This window comes from Gorilla gorilla, chromosome 14 (assembly GCF_029281585.2).
Source record: "Gorilla gorilla gorilla isolate KB3781 chromosome 14, NHGRI_mGorGor1-v2.1_pri, whole genome shotgun sequence".
NCBI classification, from domain to species: Eukaryota; Metazoa; Chordata; class Mammalia; order Primates; family Hominidae; genus Gorilla; species Gorilla gorilla.
Window position 1 is genome coordinate 22213454 of NC_073238.2, and position 16114 is coordinate 22229567.

At 55.6% G+C, this 16114-nt stretch overlaps 1 pseudogene; it reads right to left on the reverse strand.

Annotated features, from left to right (window-relative positions):
- Positions 1-8428: 8428 nt before the first annotated feature.
- On the reverse strand, positions 8429-8524 carry LOC129527332 (uncharacterized; annotated as a pseudogene).
- Positions 8525-16114: the final 7590 nt, after the last annotated feature.

Genomic DNA, 16114 nt, shown 5'->3' on the forward strand with positions numbered 1-16114 from the left:
CCAAGCCACCCAGCCAGCCAGGCCAGCCAGCCACCCAGCCAGCCAAGCCAGCCAAGCCAGCCAGCCGGCCAAGCCAGCCAGTTGGCCAAACCACACAAGCCAGCCAGCCAGCCAAGCCAGCCAAGCCACCCTGCGAGCCAACCAGCTAAGCCACCCAGCGAGCCAACCAGCTAAGCCAGCCAGCCAGCCAAGCCAGCCAAGCCACCCAGCCAGCCAAGCCAGCCAAGCCACCCAGTCAGCCAGCCAGCCAAGCCAGCCAAGCCACCCAGTCAGCCAGCCAGCCAAGCCAGCCAAGCCAGCCAGCCAAGCCAGCCAAGCCAGCCAAGCCAGCCAGCCAGCCGACCAAGCCAGCCGGCCAGCCAAGCCAGCCAAGCCACCCGGCCGGCCAAGCCAGCCAAGTCAGCCAAGCCAACCGGACAGCCAGCCAGCCAAGCCAGCCAAGTCAACCAGCCAGATCCAGGGGCCTCCTTGGCCTGGGGGCCGGGTGGATTTGATGCTTGCACAGGTAGAGATTGCCCCATGCAGATGAGCCATGTAGGGGGCTCGGACCCTAGGGACCCAGCCTCTGGGCCAGGGGTTGGCCTGCCCAGGCCTGCTGGTGTCTCAGCTGGTGGCCGAGGGCCATAAGGCAGGCATTGTCCTCCACAAGGTCAGCTTTGCCGCTAACTTCCTGTTCTCGTTAATAACCTGATAACAAGGAATTCTGTTGCAATTGTTTATGTGTCTCTCCTACAAGGCTGTGAGCAACACTGTATCCCGAGCTCCTAGTCTGATGCCTGGCACACAGTAAGTGTTTAATAAATGATTCTTCAGTGCATAAATGAAAGAAAACATGGGTGAAGTTAGCATCGTCAGGACCATTGCAACTGCCTTCTGACCGGTCTCCTTGCTTCTCCTTAGTCTCCAGGCAGCAGTTGAAGTGATACAGTAATGGGAATCACTCCCTTCCTTCTCTGGCCAGGGTGCAGCCCCAGACTGCTGCTTCCAGGGAGCCCTTGATGCCCTGGTGAGGGGTGTGGGCTTGGAAGCTGGGCACTTACACCTGTGGGTTGTCGCCACTGTTGGAGTAGCAGAGGCATCGAGCCCCCTCCCCTGATTTTCCAGCATAACTAGTGGTGACAATATTGGGTCTCAGTGGGTCTCTCCTGCCTCCAGTCCAGTGCCCTTTTTTGGGGACCATTATTGGCTTTTGGGGACCCTGAAGGAGGAATGGCCTGGTTATGCAATTTGGCTGGAGTGGAACGTCCCCATGAGGACATGGCAATGAGTCTTCCCCAGCAGGCAGATGCCAGATGCAGTGGTGACCACACCTGCCATCTGGGAGGATTCCAGGTGAGTCCCTGGTGTGGGGGCTGGGGTGGGCTCTCCATCCTCCTATCCCTGGGACAAGTGTGTGGGGGACAGTGGGGGCCACCAGGAGCCACGCTAGACGGGCCCAGCCTCACCAGGTCTACTCTGGGACCGGCTGGGCCCCAAGAGGGTTGTGATCTTTCACAGCCATGATGTTAGGAGAGAGACAAGGACCAAGGATGGTGATTCCTTCCCAAAGGGCCACAGCCATCCAGTAAGGCCGAGCAGGGAGGAGCTGAGAAAGGCAGCCTCCCTCCTTTCTGCCTCTCTCCACCATCAGCATCAGCTCTCTTGCCCAAGGTGGTCTCCCTCTGCAGGGGCTGGGGCTTGTAAGGCAACGCCCCCCACCCCCACCTGGCGGTGCTTGCTCTCCGATTCCTGGGACCTGCCTGACCTTGACTGCAGCAGGGTTCTATGAGTGGCCTCACCACTTTATCAATTGCTGTTGCCTTTTATTACTTCTCAGGGGCTTTATCTCAGCGGCCGCCTTGCCTCCTGGCTAAATGAGGATTAATTTTTTAACAGGATTATGTGCTGTGGGTTAGCTGTACTCTCTGGGGACGGCCAGGCGCTCCCCTCCCTCTTAGCCCCTCCCTCTCCCCAGGCCCCCCTTGCTGGTTTGCTGGGAGCAGGGGCTACATGTGGGGGCCCCAGGAGCTGGGGCTGCATCATTCCAGACTCTGGGATGGGGGTGGGGTGGCGAGGGCCAGACCTGGACTCTGGGTGGTGGAGATGTCCTTGGGCAGGGCCTGCCCTGCAGGGTGAAGTCCCTTTAGAGGTTTCAGCCACTTCTTGAAGGACACCAGACTTGGCCACTGAGCAGCTGGGAGTGGGGAGAGATGGAGCAGGAGCAGGAGCAGGAGCAGGAGCAGGATCAGGGGGACATGGGGAGAGAGAGGATGGGGGCCACCTTGCCAAGCCCACCTGCCCCGGTATCTCAGAGCAGCACAGCCTGAACATGGCCAGCATCAGACTTTCTTGGTCCTTCTGGAACACAATTTCAATTTTCCACCAAAGTTTGATAAAGGTGAGCCTGTTCTCACCCCTCCTGTGTCTATCGCCTGGAGGACAAAACCCAGGATCCCACCTCCAGCTCTCCGTGCCACCATCTCCTTCACAAGCCAGAGGGAGGCCTCCTTCTTTGCCCATCAGGAAAGCCTCTGCATCAGTCCAGGGTGGGCCTCCAGACACCAGTCTAGGGGGCTTCTCCCTGTTGCCCCAGGCAGAGCTGAGGCCCTTGTGGCTTCTCTTGTGATTCTTCTGTTGGGCCTCCTGTCCCCTCTGGAGTTATGAATTTGTGGGTGTGCTTACCTGCCTGCTGTGGGCCCCTGAAAGGGACACATTGATAGTGCATTCATATCTAGGCGCGTGGGAGGTGCCAGGCCTGTTTACGGAAGGAGTGATGAATGGATGGCTGAATGAACAAATGAAGGGGTGAATGCATGAGGGAGGAAGGGAGGGGGTCATTGGCTCCCTGAAGGGGCCCAGGGCTGACTTGTTCACAGCTCCCTCTTCCCTTGGCTGAGCCCAGGGCAGGCTGGCAGCTGTAGGCCTGGGATGTTGGCGCAGCAGCCTCGTGGGCAGCTGGGTTGATGGGGTGAGGTCCTGGCCAGAGGGGAAACTGTCCCTTTTTGGGTCTGGCTTCTCCTCCAGAGTTCCTGCTCTGCAGGTATGTGCAGACCTGGCTTAGCTGATGTAATGAATGACCACAAACTGAGTGGCTTCAAGCAGCAGTCATGCATTCTGGTGGCCTGGTCATCCTTGGCTTGTGGCTGCATCCCTCCTGCTCAGCCACCATTCTCAAGAGGCCTTCTCTGTGTCTGTCCCTATGACTCCTATAAGGACACCAGCCCTTGGATGTAGGGCCTGCCTGAATAACCCAGGATGACCTCATCTCCTCATCCTTCACTTAATTCCATCTGCAAAGGCCCTCCATCCAAAAAAGGCCGTATTCACACATTCTGGGAATTAGGACAGGGTCATATCCTTTTGGGGGACCACGCTTCAACCCATAAAATACCCATATGCTTGACGACCCACCTTCCTCCTCTCTGGGAGCCTCTGTGCTCACACCTAGAATTTCTGGGTGTGAGTCTATGCCCCTCTGTGACCATCCTGTGTCCTGGTTTTTTGTTTTTGTTTTTTGAGATGGAGTCTCACTCAGTCGCCCAGGCTAGAATGCAGTGGCACGATCTTGGCTCACTGCCAGCTCCACCTCCCGGGTTCATGCCATTCTCCTGCCTCAGCCTCCTGAGTAGCTGGCACTACAGATGCCTGCCACCACACCCGGCTAATTTTTTGTATTTTTAGTAGAGATGGGGCTTCACCATGTTAGCCAGGATGGTCATGATCTCCTGATCTCGTGATCCACCCGCCATGGACTCCCAAATTGCTGGGATTACAGGCATGAGCCACCGTGCCCGGCCTGTCCTGTGTTTTTTTTTACATTTATTTTTTGAGACAGGATCTCACTCTGTCACCCAGGCTGGAGTACAGTGGTGAGATCATGGCTCACTGTGTAGCCTCGACCTCCTGGGCTCAAGCCATCCTCCCATCTCAGCCTCCTGAGTAGCTGAGACCACAGGTGTGTACCACCACGCCCAGCTAATTTTTAAAATGTATTCATAGAGACAGGGTCTCCCTATGTTGCTCAGGCTGGTCTTGTACTCCTAGGTTCAAGGGATCCTCCTGCCTCAGCCTCTCAAAATGTTGGGATTACAGGCATGCCTGGCGTGTCCCTTGTTTATTCATGTATACCACTCCTGGGTATACGCCCAAGAGAATTGGAAGCAGGGTCTCAAAGAGATACTTGCACACAGGTGTTCATAGCAGCTTATTCACAAAAGCAAAAATGTGGCAACAGGCCAGGCGTGGTGGCTCATGCCTGTAATCCCAGCATTTTGGGAGGCTGAGAAGGGTGGATCACCTGAGGCCAGGAGTTTGAGACCAGCCTGACCAATATGGTGAAACCCTGTCTCTACTAAAAATACAAAAATTAGCTGGGCATGATGGCAGGCACCTGTAGTCCCAGCTACTCGTGAGGCTGAGGCATGAGAATCACTTGAACCCAGGAGGTGGAGGTTGCAGTGAGCCGAGATGGCACCACTGCACTCCAGCCTGGGCAACATAGTGAGACTGTATCACACACACACACAAAAAAGGCATTTAGTATGCCTAACCGCCCTGCCAGCTCAGCCCAGCTGACCTCAGATGTGCTCAGGACACTCCCATTAGCCTCTAGGTAGGCAAAATCAGCTCACACAAAGCCTGCTTTTTTTTTTTTTTTTTTTTTTTTTAGGCAGACTCTCACTCTGCTGCCCAGGCTAGAGTGCAGTGGTGTGATTATAGCTCACTGCAGCTTCAAACTCCTGGGCTTAAATGATCCTCCTACCTCAGCAACCCAAGAAGCTGGGACAACAGGTATGTGCCACCACCCCTGGCTAATATAAAAAAAGGTTTGTTTTGTTTTGTAGAAATGGGGTCTCGCCATGTTGCCAAGGCTGGTCTTGAACTCCTGGGCTCAAGCCATCCTCCTGCTTTGGTCTCCTAAAATGCTGGGATTACAGGTGTGAACCACTGTCCCCGGCTCACGAAGCTAGTTTTCTAATCAGGTGTTGATTTTCTTGTGCAATTTGTCGAATACTGTACTGAAAGTGAACATGGTTGTGTGGAACTCAAGTGCCGTTGCTGCTGAGTTCTGGCCACATTCTTACCATCGTGGAGTCGGGGCCCGTCGGTGGAGCCATCCTAATAAGGCAGGGCCATCTGTGTAGGAATCTGCTGTTTGCAGAGATTTTTGTTGGTGATCACCAGCCTTGGACTCTGAGAACCTTGGAGGAACCCAGTGGGGAGCACACAATGCGGAGTGGGACATTCACTGGACCAGGGAGGTCGGGCCGTGGTTAGGAACCCCGGGGAGGAAGAGCTGAGGGGGTTGGGGGTCTGAGCTTTTCTCAGTGGCTCAGCCATGACCCTGGGCTACCCCTGCCCCAGGCCTCCCTCCTGTGCCTGTGAGCTGGGGATGATCATTAGTGTCCCCTCCCCCAGCATGTAGGGCTGTGCCAGGCACAAGGAGGAGGCTTGCCGCGTTCCCACTGAGGACAGACTACCCAGGAAAGCACTCAGACAGCCTCAGGGAAGATGAAGGTGGGTCCAGGACATGCCAAGGGCAGGCCCTTGGGCAGGTTTTTCAACAGTGCCTCTGCCCCACCACCCCTGTGCCCTTGCCTGTCACCACAGGGTCTCGGAGAGGAGAGCCATGTGGCTCAGCATGGCCAGGGGCAGGCTAGACTGTCCTGCTGCAGAGGACCCACTGGGGCCCAGTGGGACAGCCCTCCCCCTCCCCCTGGGACTCCATGGCCTGTGCTGTCCTCCTGCCCAAGAAGCTTCCCTCTGAGGCATCTCGGGTCCGGGTCCGTCCTGCTCACCTAGGGCCAGAAGCCCCCAGGAGGCCTATGGTAAGAAGGAGGGCGAGACATAAACAATTTCCCCCTCCTCTGCTGAAGGCTCTGGCATCAGTGTGCTTTGCATGCAGCGGCCTTTCCCCCGGGCAGCGAGGGCCTGAGTGGGCACCTCCCCCACCACCTCCTGGGTGTCAGCCCCAGACTGCCCCATGGCTCCACCCCTGTTCAGAGCCACTCAGCCCCTGGGAAAGGTGGCTGGGTCATGAGTTGGGGATATGAGGGGGATCAGTGCCTGCTAGTTGGTGCCAGAAAACCACCTTTGCTGGACTTGGCATTGAGGGTTGGCAAGGGGGCCTCGGAGACACTCTCCTCCCTCCGACCTGTACCCCCAGGGTACCCGCGGTCACTCGGTTCCTGACTGCCTGCTTTGGGTTGGGATCCCAGGACCCACCCTCTCCCGGCTTCTGGTGAGCCATGCCCTCCATGGTGGGGGGTCCCCTGCCTGATGCCACGGCCTTGCAAGTGTCACTCAGAGCCCCTGCTGCACGGAGCCATGCTGTGGGTTTCTTTTCCTGTGTGGACCTGCAGAGAAGCTGCCTTGTCACTGTCCCCTCATTGCTGGGGTATAAATCCTCATTGTCACTATCTTGGCCCTCTGCCACCAGCCGTGGACTCTGGGGACACTCAGGACTCAGGCCTGGAATTTTCCCCAAGGTTTTTCCTAGGTGCATTGTTGCAAACAGGGTCCCCTCTTGCCCCAGAGGCTGAGCTCCCATGGGCAGGGGGAGAGTGGGAGCAGTTGTCTGAGGGCCAGGCTGCGGGGACAGGGTCTGGGGTTTCCTGTGGAAATGCTGAAGAGTGCCCGCCCCTGCCCTGGCTCCGGCCAGCATCGGGTCGCCCCGGCGGGCAGGGAGTGACAGCTGCAGAACGCACGAAAGTGGTGGGTGGGGTGGGAGTGGCTGGTGCTGACTTTGTCCAAAGGCCAGAGGTGAGGTGGGGCCCCTGACACCATGTGGCTAAGGGCTTCTCCATTCACCAGGACTGTTCTCACAGAGTCTTTCCAGAGAGCCCGCAAAGGGCCTGCTATCTCCAAAAACGTCTATTTTATAGGCACCTGGATGTCTACTGTGTCCTGATATGGAGGAAAGGACATGCAATGGGAGATAACGTGGCTACCTTTGGCCATGTCGGGTGGATAAGAGATGGCCAACAGGTCACTGCAGGGCCTGCTCTCCCTTACCTCCCCAATCAGGGGACAGGATCTTGTGTGTGTGTGTGTGTGTGTGTGTGTGTGTGTGTGTGTGTGTGTGTGGCAGGGAGGGGTATCCCTCTGGTGCAGTCCTTGGTGGTTTCCTCACCTTGATGTTGGTCCCATGGCCATCGGTGTTGGCCTCATCATCACCACTTTCAGTCTCTGAACAGCAACAGGCTCCACTGAGCAGGTGCCCAGTGACACCTGGTGCGTTGGAGGGTGGGGTTGAGCCCCGGTGAGCCAGGACCTGCTGAAAGATCAGGGGGAAGAGCACAGACCCCCCTCCACCAGCCCTGGGGCCCCACAAAGGAACATTCAGGCCGCCCCAGTTTGAGCCATGAGTTGTGTCCACGGCAGCCTCGCTTCCTTTGCTGGGCCTTGGCGGTGATAACACCTGAATCTGTGCAGGTCTCAGGTGAGCCTTCTCCAGCTCAGCCTCTGTCGCCTCACAGGACGCCTCGGTTCCCGGGCATTGATGCAGCACCTGCTGTGTGAAGGGAAACCAGAGAGGCCAGTCCTTGCTCCTGAGGACTCAAGGGTCTGGACACGGGGGGAATCCCACACCCCACAATGCTCCCAGACGATGGATGCAGCGCAAGGCCTAGGCTCACTCCAGGAATGTGGGGCACAGGGCCCAGAGCCCATTTGGATGAGGGAGTGCCATGCCCTCCATGGGCTGGAGGGACAGGGGGTCTTTGGTGGCCGGTGAAAGCGTTTTGCCAGCTGAGAATATTTTTTTTGCTGGCCGCGTCTAATCTGGTTTCTGGGGAAGATAAGAGGAGGCTACATCAGCAGATGCCTGTCACCATGGACTAAGAGCTGGCTCAGGGAATCCAATTCCAGCTCAGAACCCAGGGCCCAAGGAACCACTTGAGGCTGTGGCTCTGTCTCTTTTTGGACTCGAGGGACTCTGACCATGGTTGTGGACTCTCCCTAGAAAACATGCATACATAGCAATTTGCTGACCTGTCCTGGGAGCTCAAGGGAGGCCCAAGGCAGTGGGACTGGGGGTCAGGGAGCAGAGGGGCAGGGCCAGGGCGAGGGGAAAGAGAGAGCATGGGGGAGGGTCCTGTCCCCTTGAGGCCGCCGTGCAGGGGCTGGCTGCATTCCAAGGCTGGAGGAACAGCTCTGCCTTGCAGGGAATTAGCACAGTCTACCTCTCCGGCTGCTTCACCGTGGGTTGCCCCTGTGCCATTGAGGATGGTGATGGGGGAGGAAGGGGGGTGATGAGGGAGGGAGGGTCTTGATGTACCACCTGCCCCCAGATGGCCAAGGTGACCCTTCCCAGCGTCCCTGAGCTTCGCAGGCATGTAGGGGAGCCTCGGAGGGCACATCTGTTTGCTGTTTCTGCTGTTACACGTGACCACAAACTTAGCGGTTTAAAACAATGCAAGTGTATTTATTTTTTCCTCTTTTTCCCCCATGTAAGACAGGTAATGTGCCACTGTCCTAAAGATGTTGCATGTCCCACGCAAGAGTGTGAAAACCCCCTCATCACACATATCAGCCACAGAAGGATCAAAACAATGCCAATTTATTATTTTAGAGTTCTGGGGGTCAGAAGTCCCATGGGGCCCCACTGGGTTAAAGCCACGGTGTCAGCAGGGCTGGCTCCTTCTGGAGGCTGGGGGCAGATGCATCTCCTGGCCTTTCCCGGCTTCTGAAGGCCACCACGTTCTGGGCCTCAGTCCCAGGCTGGGGCATCACCACGCCCACTGCTTTTGCACCACATCTGCTCTGACCCCCGCCTCCCTCTCACAGGGGCCCTTGTAATGCCATTGGGTTCACCTGCATGATGCCGGGGAGTCTCCCATCGCAGGACCCTCGGTCACATGGGCAATGTCCCTTTTGCCATGAAAAGTAGCCCATTCACAGTCCCGGGATTAGGATATGGGCCTTTTGGGGGGCACCATTCTGCCCAGTGTGGAGGGTGTGCAGGAGTGACCAGACCTCAGGGAGGCTCTCAAATTGACCTCATCCCCAGCACAAAGTCCAGGAGGGATGGCGTGAGGTGTCCAGGATGCTGGAGCTTGGTGGGGGCTGGACAGGGACTCTGCTCAGGCACCCAGCCCCAGTGTGAGGGGCCCATGGCTGTGGGTGCAGGAGCCACAAAGGAGAAATGATGGCCCCATAGACTTTCCTTCCCCAAACTTGGATCCCCTGAAACAGAGAGGTGAGGCTTAGGGGTGAAGGGCGAGCAACTTCTGCAATAAGATTTCTATGATGCCTGACCATGTCTGTAAGAGAAAGGCTATGTCTTTCTTTATTTTTGTTTATTTATTTTTTGAGACAGAGTCTTGCTCTGTCACTCAGGCTGGAGTGCAGTGGGTTGATCATAGCCCACTGCAGCCTCAACGTCCCAGCCTCAAGCAATCCTCTCTCCTAGGCCTCCCAAGTAGCAGGGACTACAGGCATGTGGCTTGGGAGGCAATTTTTTTTTTTTTTTAAGAGATGAGGGTCTCACCATGTTGCCCAGGCTGGTCTCGAACTCCTGGCCTCAAGCAATCCTCCTGCCTTGATATCCCAAAGTTCTGGGATTACAGGCATGAGCCACCATGCCTAGTCTCTTTTCAAAAAAAAAATTTTTTTCTTTTTTGAGTCACAGTTTCATTCTTTTTGCCCAGGCTGGAGTGCAATGGTGCCGTCTTGACTCACTGAAACCTCCGCCTTCCAGGTTCAAGCAATTCTCCTGCTTCAGCCTCCTGAGTAGCTGGGATTATAGGCGCCTGCCACCACATCTGGTTTATTTTGCATTCATTTTTATTTTTAGTAGAGATGTGGTTTTACAATGTTGGCCAGGCTGATCTTGAACTCCTGACCTCAGGTGATCTGCTCGCCTCAGCCTCCCAAAGTGCTGGGATTACAGGCATGAGCCACCGTGCCTAGCCTCAAAAATTTTTAATGTAACTTTTCAAATAAACTCACACATGTGATCAGTGATCACCACACATGCTTTATGGATAATCGCCACACTTGTTTCATGCATTGCTATTGTCTTTCTCTTTCCTTTTCCCCTTTGGCTGAAGCATTTTCCATCCTGTAGCAAATGTTCTGAAATTTTGTTCCTATGAACTTCAGGTTGCAAGGCGCCAAGTACGGGAAACTCTGGAACACACTTGCGACTCCCTTAGGGCAATCTTCAAATTAACAGTCATTCTTTGGCACCCACTCAGGCCCCATCCGGAATCACATTCCCCTGATTGTTTGCTTACATCCATCAGATGGAACACATAGGTTCCTAACAAGGCCCACAGTTTAAGTTTTGTGGTGGCGCCTCTTGAACCTCTCTTACTCTAGATCAGGCACCGCCCCCGACCCCCACTGCTCCTACCACCACTTGTGATTTGTTGCAGAAACCAGATCAGCTGTCCTGCAAATGTGTCGCCTATCACGCAGCTGTTTGCCTCTCTTTGGTGTCGCCTCGCCCCACGTCTCCTGCAAATAGAAGCTGTGCTGCAGAAACGCCCTTAGATTCAGGCTCATCTTTATTTGCCAGAAGCCTTCGTGGGCAGAGCAGTGAGAGCCACATGGAAGCACCTGTGATGCAAAGTGGGTCCAGGTGGCCAGAGCCCGAACCCACCCTGTGATGAGAAGTGTGCCCCGTGGGTCCAGGTGGCCATAGCCCTGACCTACCCTGTGATGCTAAGTGTGCCCCGTGGGTCCAGGTGGCCACAGCCCGAACCCACCCTGTGATGCTAAGTGTGCCCCGTGGGTCCAGGTGGCCATAGCCCTGACCTACCCTGTGATGCTAAGTGTGCCCCGTGGGTCCAGGTGGCCACAGCCCGAACCCACCCTGTGATGCTAAGTGTGGCCAGTAGGTCCAGGTGGTCATAGCCCGGACCCACCCTGTGATGCCCTTGTTTTGTCATTACTGATCTCACCCATGACCCTTGTGAGAAATAATTATGTCATGAGAGGTGGCAAAATCGTGGTTTTTCTCATGATCTCATCTCTTCACAATGAGTAGCTGAAATTCTTCTATTAAAAACAACAACAAAAAAAAAGGCTGGGCACGGTGGCTCACGCTTGTAATCCCAGAGCTTTTGTAGGCCAAGGTGAGAGAGGCCAGGAGCTTGAATCCAGCCTGGGCAACATGACAAGACCCCATCTCTACAAAAACATAAAACATTAGCCAGGTATGGTGGTGCGTGCCTGTAGTGTTAGCTACTCAGGGGCTAAGGCAGAAGGATCCTTTGAGCCCAAGAAGTTAAGGCTGCAGTGAGCTGTGATTACACCACTGCACTTCAGCCTGGGTGACACAGCGAGACCCTGTCTCTTAAATAAAACAAACAGGCTGGGTGTGGTGGCTTACACCTGTAATCCCACCACTTTGAGAGGCCGAGGTGGGTGGATCACCTGAGGTCAGGAGTTTGAGACCAGCCTGGCCAATGTGGTGAAACCCCATCTCTACTAAAAATACAAAAAATTAGCAGGGCCTGGTTGTGGGCGCCTGTAATCTCAGCTACTCAGGAGTCTGAGGCAGGAGAATCACTTGAACCCACGAGGCAGAGGCTGCAGTGAGCCGAGGTTGTGCCATTGCACTCCAGCCTGGGCAACAGAGCAAGACTCCGTCTCAAAAAAAAGAAACCAACCAAACAGAACCCAAAAAAACTTGCTGTTGTCCACTAGAGTTATTGAGTTATCCTGAAATATAGTTTAAAAGGGAAATTCTTAATTCTTTTCTTTTAATTGACAATGTTCCAAATAGAGAGTTGGAGCCTTGTTTTTCCAGTGGATTACCGATGGGTTTTAGTTTGGTTTCTCTCTTTAAATCTATTTATAGCTTTTGTGTATTCATTGTGTATTCAGCAATTACACACAATGAATACACAAAAAATTACACAACCAATACACAAAAGGTATAGGTAGATTTAAAAAGCGAGATACCAAGGCTTGATTTTAGGCTCAATTTGTCCCCTCTTTAGCCAGGGATTTCTAATTTTTTTCCCCTCAAAAGTGGTAGGCCAGGGTGCTGTCCTGTCAGTGGTGGGAGGAAAGGTTAGTTGCCCCGGACAGTGGGTGAATGCTGGGGTGCCAGTGTCAGGGAGGGGAGGGGCTGGTGGGTCAATGCCAGAATGCCAGTGTCAGGGATGGAGGGGCTGGTGGGTGAATGCCAGGGTGCCAGTGTCAGGGACAGAGGGGTTGGTGGGTGAATGCCAGGGTGCCAGTGTCAGGGATGGAGGGGCTGGTGGGTGAATGCCTTGGTGCCAGTGTCAGGGACGGAGGGGCTTGTTGAAGAGAAACTCTTTCTTCAGGGCCATTGATTTCCCTGCCTTGTTTGAATTGCCTGGATTGGGCTCTCTGAAGACCAACACCATCATATTAGAAGACAAGGGCTTCTTCTCTTTTCTTTCTTTCTTTCTTTTTTTTTTTTTTTGAGACAGAGTTTCACTCTTGTTGCCCAGGCTGGAGTGCAATGGCGTGATCTCGGCTCACTGCAACTTCTGCCTCCCCGGTTCACGCGGTTCTCCTGCCTCAGCCTCCTGAGTACCTGGGATTACAGGCGCCCGCCACCACGCCTGGCTAACTTTTGTATTTTTTAGTAGAGACGGGGTTTCTTCATGTTGGTCAGGCTGGTCTGGAACTCCCGACCTCAGGTAATCCGCCTGCCTCGGCCTCCCAAAGTGTTAGGATTACAGGCGTGAGCTACTGTGCCCGGCCTTTTCTTTTCTTTCTTTAGAGTCAGGGTCTCTCTCTGTCACCCTGACTGGAGTGCGGTGGCATGATCACGACTCACTGCAGCCTCGACCTCCCAGGTTCAAGCGATCCTCCCATCTCAGCGTCCTGAATATCTGGGACGACCGCACCTCACTAATTTGTGTGTGTGTGTGTGTGTGTGTGTGTGTGTGTTTTGCAGAGATGAGGTCTCGCCATGTTGCACAGGCCTGGCAGGTGTTTCTGATAGTCACAAAGCCCCTGCTACCGGGGAAAGGGAAAGGAAGCCCCAGCTAAGACCCAATTAAGAAAATCCCAGAACCAACAACGAATTGACTGTTCGGCTTTGGTAATCTCCAATGTGTCCACCAGGTGGTGCTGTCCAGCCACAAATCTCCCAGGTTTGAGCTCGGGCTTCTGGGAGGGCACCTCCAGGGCTGGGGTCTCATCGTGTTGTCCCCACTTTATTCCAACGTCCACCCCAGGCCTGGGGGAGCCCAGGGAGGACCGAGTCTCCTGGGCCCCGCAGGGTGCACAGAGGTGAGTTGGTAGTGCGGTCCCAACCTCGACAAGCATCCCAGCGAAGCAGGCTGAGCGCCCGGCTGGCTCCCTCAGGTCCCCTCCTCCGGGCCTTCGCCCTGTTGATTTGGGTGTTTTAATGCAGGAAAGTAGGACACTGGTTGTCACCTGCCTGCTCCTACAAGGAAAATGCATGTTTGTGTGGTTATCCGTGGCCACCCCCACCAGGGCCTGCGGGGGGTCCAGTGCAGTGGAGGTGGGGAGGCGACTCATGGGCTCCAGGATCCGTGGAGAGTGAGTGTCAGCGGGAGGGCGTCCCCTGACCTCAGTCAATGGAAGCTGCTCTTCCTGGGGGTCCCGCGGGAGGCCCGTGATGGGGGTGGGGGAGGAGGGGTGAACGCCGGGCCCTGATTGGCCGCCTGTCCTTGGGACTTGGCTGGTCCTAAGAGGGAACGGGGAGCACAGGTGGGGTCACAGCCTCAGCCGGGACTCCTGCCCTCCAGCCCCTCAGCATCCTCCCTGCGTGTGCTCTCCTGGGGGCTGCTCAGGGCAGGTGGCGAGTAGGGGGGCTGTGGGACCAGAGAGATGGGGTGAACGTGCCCAGGGCCTGCCCTCTTGGCCTGCCGTGGAGACCCACCCAGGCATACCTGGGGGCTGACCCTCCCCTGCAGAGAGCAGGGTGAACCCCAGCCCTGCCCTCGCCTAACAGCTGGGTTCAAGGGGAGTGTAATTTATAATGAACCCCACTCCTCCCCCAACACCCACCACAGGAGGAGCCAGCCTCTCTCCTGACACCAAAGTCATGCTCCTGACCCTGCAGGCCACAGGGTGAGGAGGACCCAGAGGGGCAGCGGGGTGGAGGCATTTCATAAGCCGGTGAGAGCTGCCCGTGTGCATCCTCAGGCCTCACAGTGGAGTGAGGAGCGGGGGCCGCCTGCGTCCTCCACAGGAGCTCCTGTCATTCCACCTCTGGGGGTGCACTTGCCGACTTGCCCCAGACCTGGACTCAGGCTGCGCTGCTGTCTGCCCAGGGCCTGGCGATTGCTGTGCCCATGGTGGGTCCCACAGGCAGGCCCTGCCCTCCCATCGCTGGCTTCTGAGCAGGGGCTTTGGGGCTGCTGGACCTTGGAGGCCGAGCGGGGGATTCTGGTGTCCCTATGTCTTGGGGGCCTGGTGTCCTGAGGGCCAGCGCCTCCCAGCCTGCACTGGGACCTTCCATGGAAGCAAGTCCTTTTTCATCTCAGGCACTGGGTGTCCCAGGGCCAGGGAAGGGGCTGCGCAGCACCTCAGGAGCCCAGAACTGCTGCCAGCCAAGGAGGAGGAGCTGGGGGGAGCAGAGGCCTGGACCAGCTGGGATGTTCCCATCCGCGTGTCCCTCCCGCCCAGGCCACATGGGCAGGGGAGGAAGAGGGGAGGAGGAGGGGAGGGGCCCTTGTCCTCCCAGAGCCTCTCCCTTCCTCTCCTCCCCCTCCCTCTGCTCATCTCATCATGAGACAGCTGGCGAGGGCCTTCGGCTGCCCTGGAGTGCCCCTGCCCTGGCCAAGCTCTTGCTGCCCCCTTCTCCTGGAGGTGCCAGATGGGGCGGGCCCAAAGCAGCAGAGGTCTGGGCCCTGGCTCCAGCTCTGTCCCCTCCTGAGGGCCCTGGAGGAGCCAGGAGGAGGGCCTAGCAGGGCCGGGCAGATGGTGGGCTGGGAGGAGGGGTTGCCTGGGTAGACGGACCGACTGGCAGGACAGATGGTGGGCCAGGCAGGGGTCCGGAGCCCGCCCCATCTGCTCCAGTCCCTGGTGGGACTTTTCTTGTCCACCTCGGGCTGAACTGGGATGGGCTGCGTGGGTGGCTGTGGCCCAGGCCGAATTCTGTCACAGTGGGTCCTCTGTCCCTGGGGCACGGCCAGCCGGGTGCTCATCTGGGGTCTTGAAGCCCCCTCCTGGCAGCTGGCACGTGGCTGGAGGTCATCATGTTTCGGGGGCTCCTGAGGGTCTGCGGGCCATGCCTGACCAGAGCCTGGGGCGCATCCCGGGAACGAAGCCGCCGCTGCAGATGAGGGGCTTTGTAGGTGGGTGGGCGACTGAAGCCCCCTGGAGGGGCTTCCTGGGGTCCAACGCCGAGAGGGTCCGGGACAAGAAGATGCTCAGTCACGTGTTTGTGCTGCAGGTGTACCCCCAGCCCAGGCGACATCAACGGCCAGCCCCATGCACGTGAGGAGGGATTGCAGGACCAGGGGCGCTCAGGATTGGGCCGGGCTGCTTCTCAGAAGAGGGGACGTTGAGCCCAAGCAGGCTGCACTCCTGCTTGGACGGAAGGTGCAGGGGTGGGGAGGGTAATCACACTAATACAGACATGGATGGACTCGTGCAGAACATAAATACTCTCTTTGCTTATGTCTATGTTACTTAAAGGAACCATGGAAATAACAAATTCCCAATTACAATGCAGTAAACTTTAAGAGGAGCAGAGTGAGCTTCGCTCTTTTATGGTTGGTGTATTTCCAAAAAACACTTTCTTCTTCTTTCCCAATTCTTTTTCTAGTTTCTCCTAAATTGGTGTTTCTTTAGATGGAAGCAGTGCCTCAGACCATAAAGCACTAAACCTATTTGAAGCACTTAATTATTGTATTCAAAAAATCTAGGTTGATCCATCTCATAGCAAAATCAGTATAATTTTACCTTCTTTTTAAAAAGCCAACAAACTATAAGTGGTGCTTCTATGTAGAAATATATAAGTAGAACTGAGTTTTTACTTATAGAACTTACATCAAATGATGATAAGCGAAGTATTTTTATTCTATAACCTGGATTTAAAAATATACGATCTCTGCAATATATATTAAAGAAACCATAATTAATTTTAAGAAGTCAAATGGGGAAAAAAACAAAACAAAATGTTCCATCCTTAGACAGATGACCTATAATTTATTTTATTTGATTCAAGCTA